We start from the raw sequence: 15,246 nt of genomic DNA on the forward strand, positions 1-15,246 counted from the left end.
TCTATCAGCTATCTCTTCAATGTAATTCATAAAAGACACTGTACATAGTAGAATTGTATGGCAGAATTGTACAGCTTAGACACTGCCATTCGAGTATGTCAATACTGTAAAAAAAGAGCTTATGGGAGGCTGCTACTTAGAGAGAAATATTTGGGCTGATTAAGAGTTATAAGTAAAGAGACTTTGCCACCCTGTAATTGTGGAGGCTGCCACACATGGGGTTTACCCCCTCACTTTAACAATGCACCCATGGAGTTATGAGGCCTAGGAGTTACAAGTAAAGTTAACGGATAGAAGGGAAAAGAGGTGGGCGTAACGCCTCAAAGAATAAAGAATGTTTTGTTTTGTCTTTCAGGCAGTGTGCATATCTGTTATTTTGGAACCACTCAAATACAAAAGCAAAAGGCAACTCTCCCCCTTCCTTAAATGAAAAACAATAGGAGATGCATATCAATAACATAAACAAAAATTAATAATGTTTGAAACGGATGATGGATGTCACAGATGCCTGCTACAGCCCTCATACAGGAAAAGGAGGGTGGGGATGTATTCCAAAGAAGAAAATGAACTGGAAAAGAATGAAAAAAAAAAGTTGAACAAACTAGAGTTTAGCCATTAAATTCATATCTCTTGTGCAGGATGATGTTAATAATTTTGAATAATCAGTATCCAGCTAAAGTGGGCCTTTGCTCTTTTGGTTATCAGCAAAAGAACAATGTCCTCATCTTTCTGTCTTAGATGTATAATATTTCTCTGAAGAGTGAGAATTCCTGTGTTTAGTACTTAGTATTTAGTTTTAATATTAATTCAAGCTCTAATTCTAGCTCTTCGTCCTAATGAAACAGAAGTCCAAAGACATATTGATGCCTGATTGCAGTGACTAATAAGGCCTAAAATGTTAGTTGTTTAAGACAACTGCTCAATTTTTTTTTTTAAGTGAGCTACAATATGTAACAGCCAGCTCTGTTCCTGGAGCATCTTAAACATCCCTTTCTGTTAGAAATCTCCAGAGTGCCAGGCTATACTAGTTATTACCAATTGAATTTTCAATAGCAAACTTACCAAGCCCTAACTTTGACAAATTTTATTTCACATTTGTCAAAGGAAATAAAGCTGACAGCATTACAGGGGCTGTGTACTAAAAGTAGTATCTCAATTCCAACAGTCTGTCCGACCTCTCTCTCCTTAGGGGACCATTAAATCTGGGCCCAATTCACAGCTTTGTTTGAACACAATATATTTTACTCCTTTTCTTTGCACCCCTGATATTTATTTCAGTGTTAAATCTCTTCTTCCCTTCATCTGTTACTTTGTTTTATTTCTGTTTTTGAGAACCTATATTTTTGCTAATAAATATTCACTACACCATTTCATCCTGTATTTAATATGCCCAATGCATGTTTGCCGTGCTAACTTCTCAACAGATTGAGTGGACATTCCACTGTTGCAGTGCAGTCATAAAATTCAGGAACTTATAAAATCCTACCTTTCCTTTCCTACCATTAGCTTCCCCCCACCCTTTCTTTCCTTGCTACAGTATATTTTCCCCACTGGCTTCAGCAGCTCAAACAGAACCACAGCTCCTCCCTGTGGTCCTAAGAATGGATTACTTCACAGCCACACCAGAGAGTTTCCTCAAAAGAATGATCATAATCCTTGTCTGGTTTTGCTCGACAGCACTGATGCTTGACCACGGCCGGTTCCTGTGTTCCAGGCATGATTTTTATATGCCACAAATATGTGGCTAAACAGGAAGCAAATCCATTTGGAGCAAAGCTTTACCTTGTGCCAAGCGTTAGATACGGAACCATTGTTATATGTGCTGGATGTCTTGCGATTTTTGTCTCAGTAAGTCACATGAACCTAGCACGGAGTTCATTTGCTGATATATAGACCTTGTCATTTTAACAGACTTACTGTTCATTTAAAGTAAATTAGAATTATAGTCCACTTCTCCAAAGGCTTAGCATATGACGGGACTGTGCAGTAACACTAAAACACATACTGTATTCATCTTTGATCTATTACATGTCGTCATCTAACAAAGGCTAGGGGAGTTCGAGATATAATAGGCTGTGTTTGATCACAGGAAAACTTGCCCCCATTCTGGACTATGGATTATAACATTGATTTTTTTTCTTTTTGCTCATTCCTTATTTTTTACAAAGGGACTTTTTCCACAACACCACATTCTTTTATTGAAATAATTACAACTACTGCAATGCTTGCTTCAGTATATTGTCTTCTGAAAAAACAAAAACAAAAAGACCCATGATTTTTATTTTTAAAATAAGCATTGCAAGTGATTCTCCCCCCTCCCCCGGCTGAGTTATCACAAAATAGTCAATGAAACAGATCAAAATGGAAGTAGCTGTTTATTTTCTCACCATCAGATGTCCTGACAGAATATCTTCTGGAAGGTTATCATTCCTCATGTTGTTGAGGAGAGGGAGAAAATGGCCTTACTCACACAGGTACAGAATTGTGTGTGAGTGTGTCTGTGTGTATTATTGTCTGTGTGTGGGGAAAAGAATATGTTTTGCACATGTGCAGATGAATGCTAAACTCAAATACAAATAGAAAATGCCAGTTACACTTAGATTTTATCACTGAAAGAAGATTCTGCACATAATTCAAAGATATTCTTGTTCCCATTTCCCATTCTTGTTTCATATTAATTTAGGAAATCTTCATATATATATATATATATATATATATATATATATATATATATATATATATATATATATATATATATATATATATATATATATAAAAGTGTTTCTCACTTTTCTGTAGGATTTGTCTCTATGATATTCATCTTTTCTAACACTCCCCAGCCATATACCATACATGCACACTGAGAAACCCAAAATCTTTTTCTTCTCTACTATGTAACAATACCCTTTGAATATGAAAACAAAATATTTCCTAAATTCTTTTTAAATGTTTTAAATAAGAAACTGAATGCAATCAATATTTTTTTAAAAAATACCAGATATCCTGTTCTAAATATACAGTATTCATGAAAAGAAATAACAAGCTTATTTAATCCAGACTTGTGTCTGCTCTCATCTCCTGTCAAACATATATGAAATACAAACTGGAATCTGAAGAATTGTTATACATTGCATAAACATTTAAATTGATGTAACAATGAACACAGCTGACATGTGCAAATGCTGATGTTTATGATCTGAATAATGAATCAAGAACATGGTTTATTTATTTTTAACAACATAATGTATAATTTTATCCAGAAATGTTAGCAGCCCTAAGTTCACTCTGCCTATGTATATAGAACATAAAATCTAAATAGTTTAATTATTCTTAAAGAACAAAATGTAATAAAATTTGCAGAATAATAATTGTGGGTTCTTCCAGAATTGTTCTACAAGGTGATAATAATGGATGGAATTAATTAACCAGCAATGAATTTTCAAGCAGGGCATTCATATATGTTGTTTTAAATTCCTGTGTTCCATATGCAATCATGTAATTCTGCTTTATTATTTACTAAACGAATACATGTAAATAAGTTTTTACTCTTTAAAGATAAGAAGATGCAAATTAGCAAAAGGAAATTATGTTCTGAGTCCTGTGCAAATTTAACCTTGAATACTGCTAATTCTGTGTCACTCCTTGGTAGATGCATAGATTTTTCAAATCTCTGGTTAGCAACTTCGTTTAAGTCTAATGATTTGGTACCAAGCAAAATGCATTTGACCCAACTGTTATTAGGCAACTGTTCCTGAACCTTTATTACTTTCATTACTAATTAATTCAGGCAGATATTTAATTTAATAAGGTAAGCAAACAAAAAACTTCATATGCTTTAAATTTTGTAGACTCTCTCCTAATTAGCTTTTTGTGTGTGTGCTCATTATCAAGATTAATTACTTATACAAGTGTCAGGCCTTACATTTAGAGTACTGCACTAGAAAAACACATGAACAATACATTGACCACATCCAGTTCCTCTGTTCCAGACTTCATTTTATTTCATAAAGATGTGGTTAAACAGGAAGTAAATCAGAATTCTTGAGAGCTATTTTACTCTTTGAGAGAATATAGAACAGAAAACAAAACAAAATAACCATTCTATATATAGGACCAACATTGTCTTGTGATATTTTGGCTGAGCTTAATAAAATTATTAGTCAAGTAAGATTTCAAAACTTGTATACAGAATCCATTTTATACATAAAAATAGAGAAAGAGATGCTTATTTATTTTTTTCAAAAACTTGAAGAAGGTGAAATTCATTTAAAATAGAAACTAATTCCAGATCTTTCCTGTTTTATAAGACAATCAGAAATGTCACACTGCATGGATGTTTCTTAATGCAGAGGTATTAAATGCTTGACAATATTTCCTACATTACTTGTTTTAAGCTAATGTAATAATTCCTACTACTATTAACAGACAAATTTGAAGGTAATCCTTTGATATCTTTTTAAAACCCTGTTCACGCTTGTTTCCAAGATATCTACTATTAGGGACAAATTGTCCATAATGTGTTCAGTAATTTTGGGTACCATTACCCTTAGCCATGCAATTCAGGGTTATACTAATCACATAGTATGTATATGTTTGTTAAAACCAACCCAGATACATCATGATGATAATCTGTTTAACGGCATCTGATCTTGAATTCCTGACTGTGTTCTGTGTTCATTCAAAATATTCTCTGAAGCTGTGGGGTTTACGAAACTTTGAAGACAGCAGTGTTCTAATTTTGAAACCTGTCCTATAATGTCTATCATTTTTTTCAAAGGTTTAGTGTGCCTCTCTTGATTTGACATACAAATGTTGAAGTTTGTCACTATCATATCTTTATATTTCCACGACATGAAAGTGCTGATTCAGGTTTTTTTTTTCTGGGTAAAATATATCCTTGAAGGCCAACTGACTTTCAATGTGTGTCAAAATAATATATGCCTTAATATTTGGTTTGACAAATAAAAAGTATATGCACTTTATATGAAGTCTTCTTGGTTTTTTTTTTTTTTGGGGGGGGGGGGCATTTGGTCACTATATAAATAATTGTCTGATTTTAATTTAAAGTCTATGTCAAATTTTATTTCATTTAGATATTCCTCATAAATCAGGCATAATGAGACCATTTAGAATACTGAATATGATATTTCAGACGAAGGACTCAGATATATAATTGGCATACATCTTCCAGTGATAAAAGATCTATTTATAATGTTGGTTTGAACATGGGTTAGCCTTTTTAATAGTTTTAGAGCTGTGATTCTGTACAAGCCCTTTTGCTTTTAATTCTTTTCTTTCTTTAATGGGTGACTGGATAAATTCAGTGGTGGATTTTTGCGACACTAAAGCAGCAGATAAGTCTATGATGTACTCTAGCTATGTGGTTTAAAAATCCCTTACCATATGTTTTCTCACTGGGATGCCTCATCTTGCAAAATTACAGGAACCGAAGCTTAAAAACACAATTAGGTAATTTTAAAATAAAGTATTAAAGAAATATTGCATACTTCCAGATTTGCCTGCTATTATTTTCCTCCCATCTTCTTATAGATTTTTTAGCTTCTTCTGTTGCTTTTGTTGGTTAGAGAACCTGCACTGTGTCTGATTGTTGTCGTAATCATGCTGCACATTTCTTCTTTTTTTCTGATTAGGTTACATAGGCTGAGGTTAAATTATAAATGAAAGAATAGCTAGCAGAGTACTTGTCATAACAGTGCCTTTTATGTTGCTATAGAAAAATGGGAAAGGAAATGGATGCTTGAAAAGACACTAGGCAAGGATTTTTCTCCCTTATTTTTCTCCTCTTTTTTGTGTGACATAGTATTTGCACATAAAAGTAATGTCATTTATTACAATGGCTTCTCCCAATAATTTTTTCTGAAACTGCATGAAATATCTGTCCAAAAATGCATGGCAAAAGAATATATAATATATAACAATATCTACAAAACTTCATGATTTTCTGTCTATGAAATTTATGAACTATTGTTTTTTTCCCCAGACTTCAAGTCCCATGAAAAACAAAGATAAAGAAAAAGCATATAGCATGCATTCTTTCAATAATTCTGTGTCTACCTTCTAAACACTGGCAATATAGAATGTTGTTTTTCATAAGAAATATTTTAAATTTGCTCTGAGTTACCACACAGTAACTTAATACTACAATTCTAATACTAAACCCTGGAAAATATTATTTTTCCTAAATATTTTTTTAAAACAAATCTGTGGCATTGTGGACTTTTAAACATACCATAATTGAATTATTTAAAATAACAGCTAAAAACAATGATACTTTCAGGAGGAATGAATGTGTTAAAGTTTTGCATATGTATCAATGCTATGTTTTTTTTTTTAAAAAAAAATTTAGTTCAAAATCTTAACTACATGAATTTAATAAGGAACGATCTGTGGCAACAGGGAGGAGAAAGACATAATACAGGCTGTTGTTTCATTTTATACAACAAACACAGCAATGATTTCCAAAACAGAAACATTTTTTAATTACTTCCTCTCCTCTGCACATATTCTTAATACGAAACATGGTTCAGCTTTTCATATGTAATATGTAGCTCAGTGGCTCCCCACACATGAGTTAGAAGAACCTGATATGAGATCTGAAGCCTTAATTGACATATTCTGCAGTGATTTGACAACAGACGAGCTGGATGGCTTCTAAACATTCACAAACAAGGAATCTTTCCTTTGTCATTATGCCTGGGAGCTGTGCTTTTTCGTTTTCTCTTTTTCTTGTTTGGCAACCCTGTAACCTGCCTTAAGGATTCTTGCCCCCCTCCCCCCATCATATTTTATTATTTTTTTAAAAAAATCTTATTGGCAGAAATATCAATGTTTCCCAGGATAACAAATCTCCTTTTACAACCCTTGGTGGAGTTTGGTTAGGGGCTACCTCTGAGCAACATGAACCCGGCCTTGCTGTGTATCTTATAATAATACTTTCACTGTGGTAAAGAATCAGGATACTTCAGAAACAGCCTGAAGCCATACAGCTGATTATTTCACCAAATTTGCATCTTTTCAACAGTAATGGGGATGTCTTTCACAAATGCTCCCAGGCTCTAAATAGATGCTAAGTGGTTGTTTCTAGTTCCTTCTCTCTCTGGAGCCTCCTGAGAGTCAGTTCCCATCCCACCAGCTCTGCCCGCCCCGTGCTTAGCCCTCTGGCAGTTGTGCACTGCTCCTGGCGTCTGGCAGAACCCAACAGAAGGGCATACATTTAGTTAGTTGGCCAAGTAATTCAGGCACACTTGGGACTTCTAAGAATGCCTGCTTGCCTGCCTGCCCGAGATAGCGATTATTTTCTCTTTTCCTGAGGAGAAAAAATTAAGTGGCCTCCAGGAAAAGGGAGTTGTCTCAGGTGTCCTTGGCTTCTGAGTTTTATATCCTCTATGTTGTCAGGATGAGATCTGTGTTTCCTACTTAGAGATTTAACACCGTTGGATTCTTCAGCCCAAGGAAATCTGTGGAATAGGAAGAAAAGACAAGAAAGTGAGGGAGGCCTTGAAAAAGGGATGAGGTGAGAGAACGCAATTGAATAATTACATATTTTCCAGTGAGTGATGAATGACAGTGATGAGAAGATCTAGGGACAGCAAGGTGTATGGTGGTTTTTCAAGTTGCCTTTGTTATTTTTATTTTGTATGGGGTAAATTAGGGCAGAAGAAATCCCCCCATTATTATGCTGTGCCTGGCAAGGCCCCTAAATATGTATATAGAAAACAAAATTAAGCGCACTTCCAAATACATGTATATGAATCAAAGATAAAAGATGAAAGTTTGGAAATATCTTAAAAGGAAAGTAAAACATAGTATGTTCCTCCAGCTATTCCTAGGTCATGGGCCCATTATAGAAGCATGATCTTGTGGTTCTTCTACTAATATTGCATAATGTTTCAAAGCAGGTCCATTTTGAATCAATTTTAGTACAGGATAGCTGAAACTTGGAGAATGAGGTTACTCATTTCACCATTATAAATCTTGAGGAACTTCTTTATAAAGGTTCCTCAAGAGTTTTGTGTCTTTTCAAAAGGCTGATAAGCAGGGGTGGGATTCAAATTTTTTAACAACCAGTTCTGTGGGCGTGGCTTAGGTGGTGGGCATGGCTTTGTGGTCATGTGACTGGGTGGACATGGCTTGGTGGTCATATTATTGGCTGGGTGTGGTCACTCATATTGAGGCACGCATCTCCTCTCCTGGCCTCTCATGACTGTTGGGATGCTGCAACAGTCATAAGTGTGAAAAATGGTCATAAATCATTTTTTTCAGTGCCATTGTAACTTTGAATGGTCATTCCACACAAGCAAAGTACCAGAAAAAAGGGGGAAAAAATTCCAGAGACGTTCCTGAGACAGGAAGTCTAGTCCTGCCAAGAATGTAATAAGGGTTAACAGAGAGGCAGTTTCTATAAGCAACACCAGAATGTTTCCTTCCTGCCTTCCTTACAGGATTAGGCCAGTAATTTCTTCTAACAACCGGTTCTCGAACTGCTTAGAATGTTAACAACTGGTTCTAGTGAATAGGTGCGAACTGGTAGAACCCACCCCTGCTGGTAAGAGTTTAATCAATCTAAGCACACTATTGATCAATAAATAAAGCCATATACTACATTAATGGATTAGTATTTATTGTAATATTGTACTATTGTACATAACTGCTTAAATATGTGAAACACATGGCAGAGGCTTGCATAATCAATTGATATGACTGGCTAAATTTTTTTAAGTCCAATGCTTTTTTCATATTGTGTTTTTAAAACAATTTTACATAAACTTTCTTGATTGTGTCCTAATAGCACACTGAAAAACCTAAGTAACACAATCATTTAAAAACATCTTACTTATTAAAAAGGGTAAGAGAAATATTACAGATGATGTTTCGTTGGGTTCCAAATATGAAATTCCATGTCATGGAATTATATATTTGGAAGCTTCTTCATTCATGTCAATAACTAGAACAATTCTGTTCATGACGCGGAATGAGTGAAGGAAATCTTTCAAATGATAGACCTCCAATTATGCATTGCAACAATCATGAAACTTTGAATAGGTTTGTAAAACTACACTGGTTCCATAAAACAATAAAAAAGAATAATTGTCAGAAATTGATGCCCAGGATTAAATTCATTTCTGCTGACTGAAATGCTTAAATATGATATACTAAGCCTTGTGATTATGGACAAAAGGAAAGACAAAGGATATTTTCACTTCATAATGAGATTCTCTTCTGAACATGTTGTATTAAGGATGGGTGTATGTGCATGGGTGTGTGCTTATGCATGTATAGTAAAGTGCAGTTTAGCTCTCTTCTTAAGAAGCATTAAGCAAGGTGAAAATAGAATCAGAGGTGGAAATATTTATTGATCTAGAAATTTGTATAATATTGCCTTAAATGATAGCAATTACCAATGTAGAAGAAAGAACAGAAGAGCCAGGGGAGGAGGAAAAAAAGGGATCAGCCTAGAATCATTATGTAGCCACAAATGAACTGAGTCCAAACCCCACCCCTTGATTACCATTACCTTTATCTAACTATAACCAGGTGCTTACCATTAGTTGAGAAAATTTCTGTGCATAGGATTTTAGCAATAAATCAGTTAGATTGAATCTTCACGTGTGGATCTAGTTTGACATCCAACAGTGAAAAGAGTAATTTCTTTTTAAAGTAATTAGCAAATTTTGAAAGAAAAATATAAATTTACTTTATTGGTTTCTCCTAAAATGAATATCTGTGTCTAATCTGTTCTGTATCATTTTTTAAAGGCACCCGTATGAAAGATGATTTTAGATAATCAAAGACACTTTATTCCTGAATTTGGACTTAGACATTTTAGATAACAAAAAGCATTAAGCCAAAAGTCATGATGTATTTTAAGCCATTTCAGAAAGAAAGATAAGTTTCCAGTTTTCCAAAAACATAGTCCTGAAAACAAACAGTTAAAAGAACCAATCAGTTGCTATGGCTAAAGGAAGCTCTGATTTCATTATGATGGATCACAACATTTTAGAATAAATCTTTTCAAAACATCTTTTCAATGCATTATAAAAAAATATTACACAGGATGTGATCTCACTATTTCAGACAGTTGAAATAACTGTTTTTCTTGCAAAGTCAAATACCTGTGTTTATGGACGTAAGTGAACAGAATGAAATAAGAAAGAACCATATGTTTCCATTGTTGCCTTGTGTAATGCACTTCAGTTGCATTTAGGGTATAATCAGTATGACTATATTGCACTAATTATACCCTAAGGATATTTCAAACAGCTTAAAAATGAGGGTGATAAGATTTGAAGCACTTTGAAAGAGACTATACTGGTTCCAGAGTTTCAGATTCAACTCTGCTTTAAAGATGTTTAGATTTCTCTCCAAGTCCTCCATAAATGAAAGAAGGAAATAGTCATATAATCCTAATGTCCAACCAGGAAATCACTTTATCAGGTTTGGGGAAATAAACTAAAGAAAAAGAAGAAGAATTAGGAACTATTTTGTTAATTTATCCATTCTTTGTTGATTGCCTTAGAAGCAATCAGAGCTGAATGTTCCAGAGAATGACTAGAGGATCATAGCTAGGGAAGAATTTAGATGTTCTTGAAGAAGGAGTGCAAGAAAAACCCCAGAGGTTTTTCCCCAACCATTACAAGGATTGAGAAAACAAGACTAAGTGATGCACAGTCTGACATCCAAGTAAAAGTGCTATTCAATGGTGTTGAGATACATTGATGTTTAATCTTAAAGCAAATGTGCCCTTTGTGGTGTTCTGTAACCAGACAGTTATACTGGCTTATAGAAGCTACCATTAAGTACAGATTAGCAGGAAATAATGCTTCTATCTATGAAAAGGAACACCTGCTGGATTCCAGAGAGCAGTAATTGCTAAGGGCATGTCCCAATAAGGGGAAAGGCAACTGTGGCCAGAATCTTTTTTGATCTCAGATCAAAAATTCTCAGAATAGTAATGAAATTTTTGTGGGTAAAAAGCTGCATTCAATCTCACTGTGAAGGGTAGCTGAAGTAGCTGCTTTCCCTTAACAAGTTGAGCACTTGTAATTAGAGACCTGAAGTAAGTATTTATACTTAAGCTAACAAATAAATCAAACTATAGAAACACTGAAAACTCTGAATTTGCCTGACATGGTTATTTTAAGAATTGTTTAGTCTGTTAACTCAAGCCTCCTCTTCCTCCACAGATAACCCATAGAATTGCCTGCCACTTTGTTGGGGCAAGGGGGTTAAAAAATTTCAAATCTCAGCTTCAGTTCCAAAGCTGCTAATGGCTGATCACCTATTAGGTCTTACTACAAGCTGATTGGGCACAAGAGTTGGAAAGAGGTGGTAAAGAGGTTGGTGAATAGACCACTTCCAAGTTTCCTTGCACTACCCAACATATGTACTTCTAGGAAGTAGAGCCAGAAAGTGTGGCAGCTCTGAAAGGCTAGAACTTTTTCCAATTTCATTTCTACTTGATAGATACCAGCATTCTGTAAGTTAGCTCATTTGAGTTATCTTGGCTCAATAATTGTTGCCTTATATTTTTCAGTGTTGCCCAGTTGAAGATTACCAATAAACAGACACAAGAGTTTTAGTACTATACTAGGTACAACTTGCTGTACTGGATCATTGTTTTAGAGATATTTCCTTACCTAAACAGAAAAACAGAAGGACCATGGGTGGACAAAAAAGCAGTGGGACAAGAAACAACTTTTGACATCCAGTCAGCTTCCCCACTCATGGGAAGCATCATAAATTAATTTTTTCTTTCTTTCTTTCTTTCTTTCTTTCTTTCTTTCTTTCTTTCTTTCTTTCTTTCTTTCTTTCTTTCTTTCTTTCTTTCTTTCTTTCTTTCTTTCTTTCTTTCTTTCTTTCCTTCCTTCCTTCCTTCCTTCCTTCCTTCCTTCCTTCCTTCCTTCCTTCTTTCTTTCTTTCCTTTCTTTCTTTCTTTCTTTCTTTCTTTCTTTCTTTCTTTCTTTCTTTCTTTCTTTCTTTCTTTCTTTCTTTCCTTCCTTCCTTCTTTCTTTCTTTCTTTCTTTCTTCCTTTCCTTCTTCCTTTCCTTTCTACCATCACTCTCTTTGGGTCTACAACAACTTGCCATGGTCAACCCACTATGGCCAACTCACCACAGTCAACTTCTTGTAATCAACTCACTGGGGCCAACTCACCAAGGGACAACTTGCAATGGCCAACTCATTGCAGGACAACTTGCTGTGGGACAAGAGTTACACTAATATTGAAGAAATAGTGGAATAGAATCATTAAAGAAAGGATGCCAAGAGAGGGGCAAATGAATGTGAATGATAAAAATTAAAATAACTTTTAACATTATTTTAAATAATTGTTGACTATGTTGATCAGGTTGAGTTGTCCTGCAGTGAGTTGCCCGTGGTGAGTTGGCCATGGCAAATTGGTGATGGCAAATTGACTGTAACAAGTTGGCCATGGCAAGTTGGCTAGGGTGAGTTGTCCCATTCAAACACCTTCTGTCCTCCCTACCTCCTTACAATTGCTGTTGCCTTCCCCATTTACTTTTTTTGTGGAAGCAAGAAAATCATTGAGAAGCCAACAAAAATTCCAAGGCCAACAGGCAGTTAAGTGGCTGCTGCTGGTGAGGGAAGGAGCAAGGGGCTGCATGGGGAAATGGATTAGGAGTGGTACATGGAGGTTGTGTGAGAAGTGTCATGCAGATCAGCAAGGACATATACGTAGGCAACATAGATTGGGAAAGGTGCTCAGAAATGTGTGAAACGTACTGGGCTGAGCAGTGAGGTAGCATAGATGTCAAGAAGAGTTCGTGGGAATTCAAAGAGTGCAATTGCTATGCAGGTCAAGTAGTGCACATATGGCATGGATGAAGAAGAATGCATAGATGCTGCACGTGTGTGTGCCAGTACTGCACAGGTTCAAAAACTGCTGCCCTATGATACATCATTTCACCTATTTAACTATCATGAAAACAAGACAACAACATTATATATTTTAGTAATATATATACATAGATTTCGAGACATATTGTAGGAAATTCATTCTTTATATTCCTGGGCTGACAGCTGGAATTTCTGGTCAAATTTCTGGCAAAAAGATATTGAAGTCAGGACTTACATATTACAATAGCTACTGTTTGGAAAGTACCATTATAATGTGGTACTGAAGGGTATGCAACACACAAAGAGAGACACATGAGATTTTAGTTAGTGAAACTAGTTCCTGAAACTAATTTTGTTTCCCCTTTTTGCTGGAAATCCTCAAAGTTTGCCTGGAACTTTAGGAATATGAAAACGCCTCACTACTCAGAAACTTTACTTTAACTTTGTGTTTCCATCCTCTCTTTCCTTTTCAGGCATCCAAATGTTATAATGAATTGCCCAATTGGTTTTCTTTCAAATGTAATTTCAAATGTAATATTTCAACAAAATATAATTGCATAGGCAACTATAGGTTTTCTTAAAGCCTATCACTTTAAAAAGGAGACAGTGTATATGTGTATGTGTATATGCGTATATAGACATATGCATTCCTACTCCTTCCTCCCCCACACAAGATTTGTGTCAGTTATATCAGTTCTTAGGACTGAAAACAAACACCATAGGAAGACTAGAACTTTACTTTATAGAAGTGTGTGTGTTTGTGTGTGTGTGTGTATTATATTGTATAATATACAATATAATATACTGTATATTACTATATACAAAAACAGAATTGTGACAGCTGATTGTGCTTTATATCCCAGTGAATCAGAGAGGAACCTGCTTGAGTATCTTCTGAATACTACCTTACTAACTTAAGAAATGTTTTAGTCCTCGTTGTTTATATAATGGTTGCCTATTTCCCTCAAGTCCACCTCTCAGATTGGAGTGACATCATCTCTGTCACTTCAGGCATAAATGGTATACATTCTTAGTGTACATTCAGACAATTATTTCTGATGTGGCAGCTGAATTTCTTCCTGGACATGGATGGTTTGGCCATTCTGGCCCATGTTTTGTTAACCTTCCATTTGAATGATAATAATACAGGATTGCTTTAAAGGACAACTAAGATTTGCATAGCACCAAGCTTAAAATGATTGTCTAACTGATTTATATTACTAATCACAACAGTGTCTTCAACAGCTGTTAAATCTGCAATAGTTTAGGACCTGATATTTGAGATAGTGCACCTCATAGTATTGGCTAAAGTTATGATTTACCAGAAGGGGTTTCTGCAATGTCCCTTATTATGGGAAGATCTGGGGAAAGAATATCTGGGAAAGAAGACTTACATACTGCTTCATAATGCTTTACGGCACTCCCTATGTAGTTTAATCAGAATTAGCAACCTCAGAAAGATGGATGGCTGAATCAATCTTGAACCCATCAGGATCGAACTCCTGGGCAGATTTTGCCTGCAATACTGCATTCTAACCACCACACCACCGGTAGTTAGAATGCAGTATTTTTATTTTATTTAGCAAGTAGCATTACTTCATTGGTAAGCATCAGGCCACTAAATATTTCTGGATGTTTCTCTGTCTATAGTAATGAGTATTAAAAAAACTGAACCAACCAGGACCCCTGTTGTGCTGTTAAAAAAAGTCCAATTTAAAATTAAGGGCTAAATGACATGTGTCTGGGAAAAAGAGAAAGCGACTGATAACTCATGTTAAAGACTGTCATGTACTCAGCCCCAAGAGAATTTGGGAAGAAAAGATTTTGACTGAGACAAAATCACCTACAACAGCATTTTACTTGCTGTGTTGTGTGTGTTCCTGAGACAGCTTAATGCACCTTGTCTCTCTAAGCCGTTCTGTAGCTCAAAGTAACTACATTATCTAAAAGGTGTTTCTCTTTCTCCTGAAATGCTATGTTGGCCCACAAAAACACCACCACCATCTAACTCACTTGGTTAAAAACCTTGTGAGGAATTCAGTGCTGACTCCATCAAAGAGAAAGGTAGAATAAAAGTAACTGTGACTGAGTTTGTGTGATTGCAATGTGTAAATCCCCCACCAGTCTTAAAAATTATGGGGAATGCTTAGGATATCTGGAAAAGGTTCAAACAGCAATTTGAACTGTGAATCAAAGCCGCAGGGTCTAGTAAAATGGAAGATGAGCAAGCAAATGACAGTGTTTTTGTCAGTTGGGCCAGTACACTGGAGATAAACCACACATTTCAAGCTGATGATTAGTTTGGAAGGAAGAGGGAAGAGAAGGGCATTTTGGAAAAAGAAACATTGGTCTTTTACATTTGGATATTAG

General features: G+C 35.3%; 1 long non-coding RNA gene across 1 annotated transcript in view; it reads left to right on the top strand.

The window, feature by feature from the left end:
* Positions 1–635, top strand: part of LOC148130852 (uncharacterized) — a 1,547-nt gene extending 912 nt beyond the window's left edge. Inside the window, exon 2 of the long non-coding RNA XR_015749636.1 lies at positions 356–635. This is a non-coding gene — a long non-coding RNA (uncharacterized LOC148130852). The remainder of the gene's footprint in view (positions 1–355) is intronic.
* Positions 636–15,246: the final 14,611 nt, after the last annotated feature.

Source organism: Notechis scutatus, chromosome 4, assembly GCF_049901735.1.
Source record: "Notechis scutatus isolate UNSWTSFEM ecotype Mainland chromosome 4, rNotScu1.2, whole genome shotgun sequence".
In the NCBI taxonomy this organism is placed as follows: domain Eukaryota; kingdom Metazoa; phylum Chordata; class Lepidosauria; order Squamata; family Elapidae; genus Notechis; species Notechis scutatus.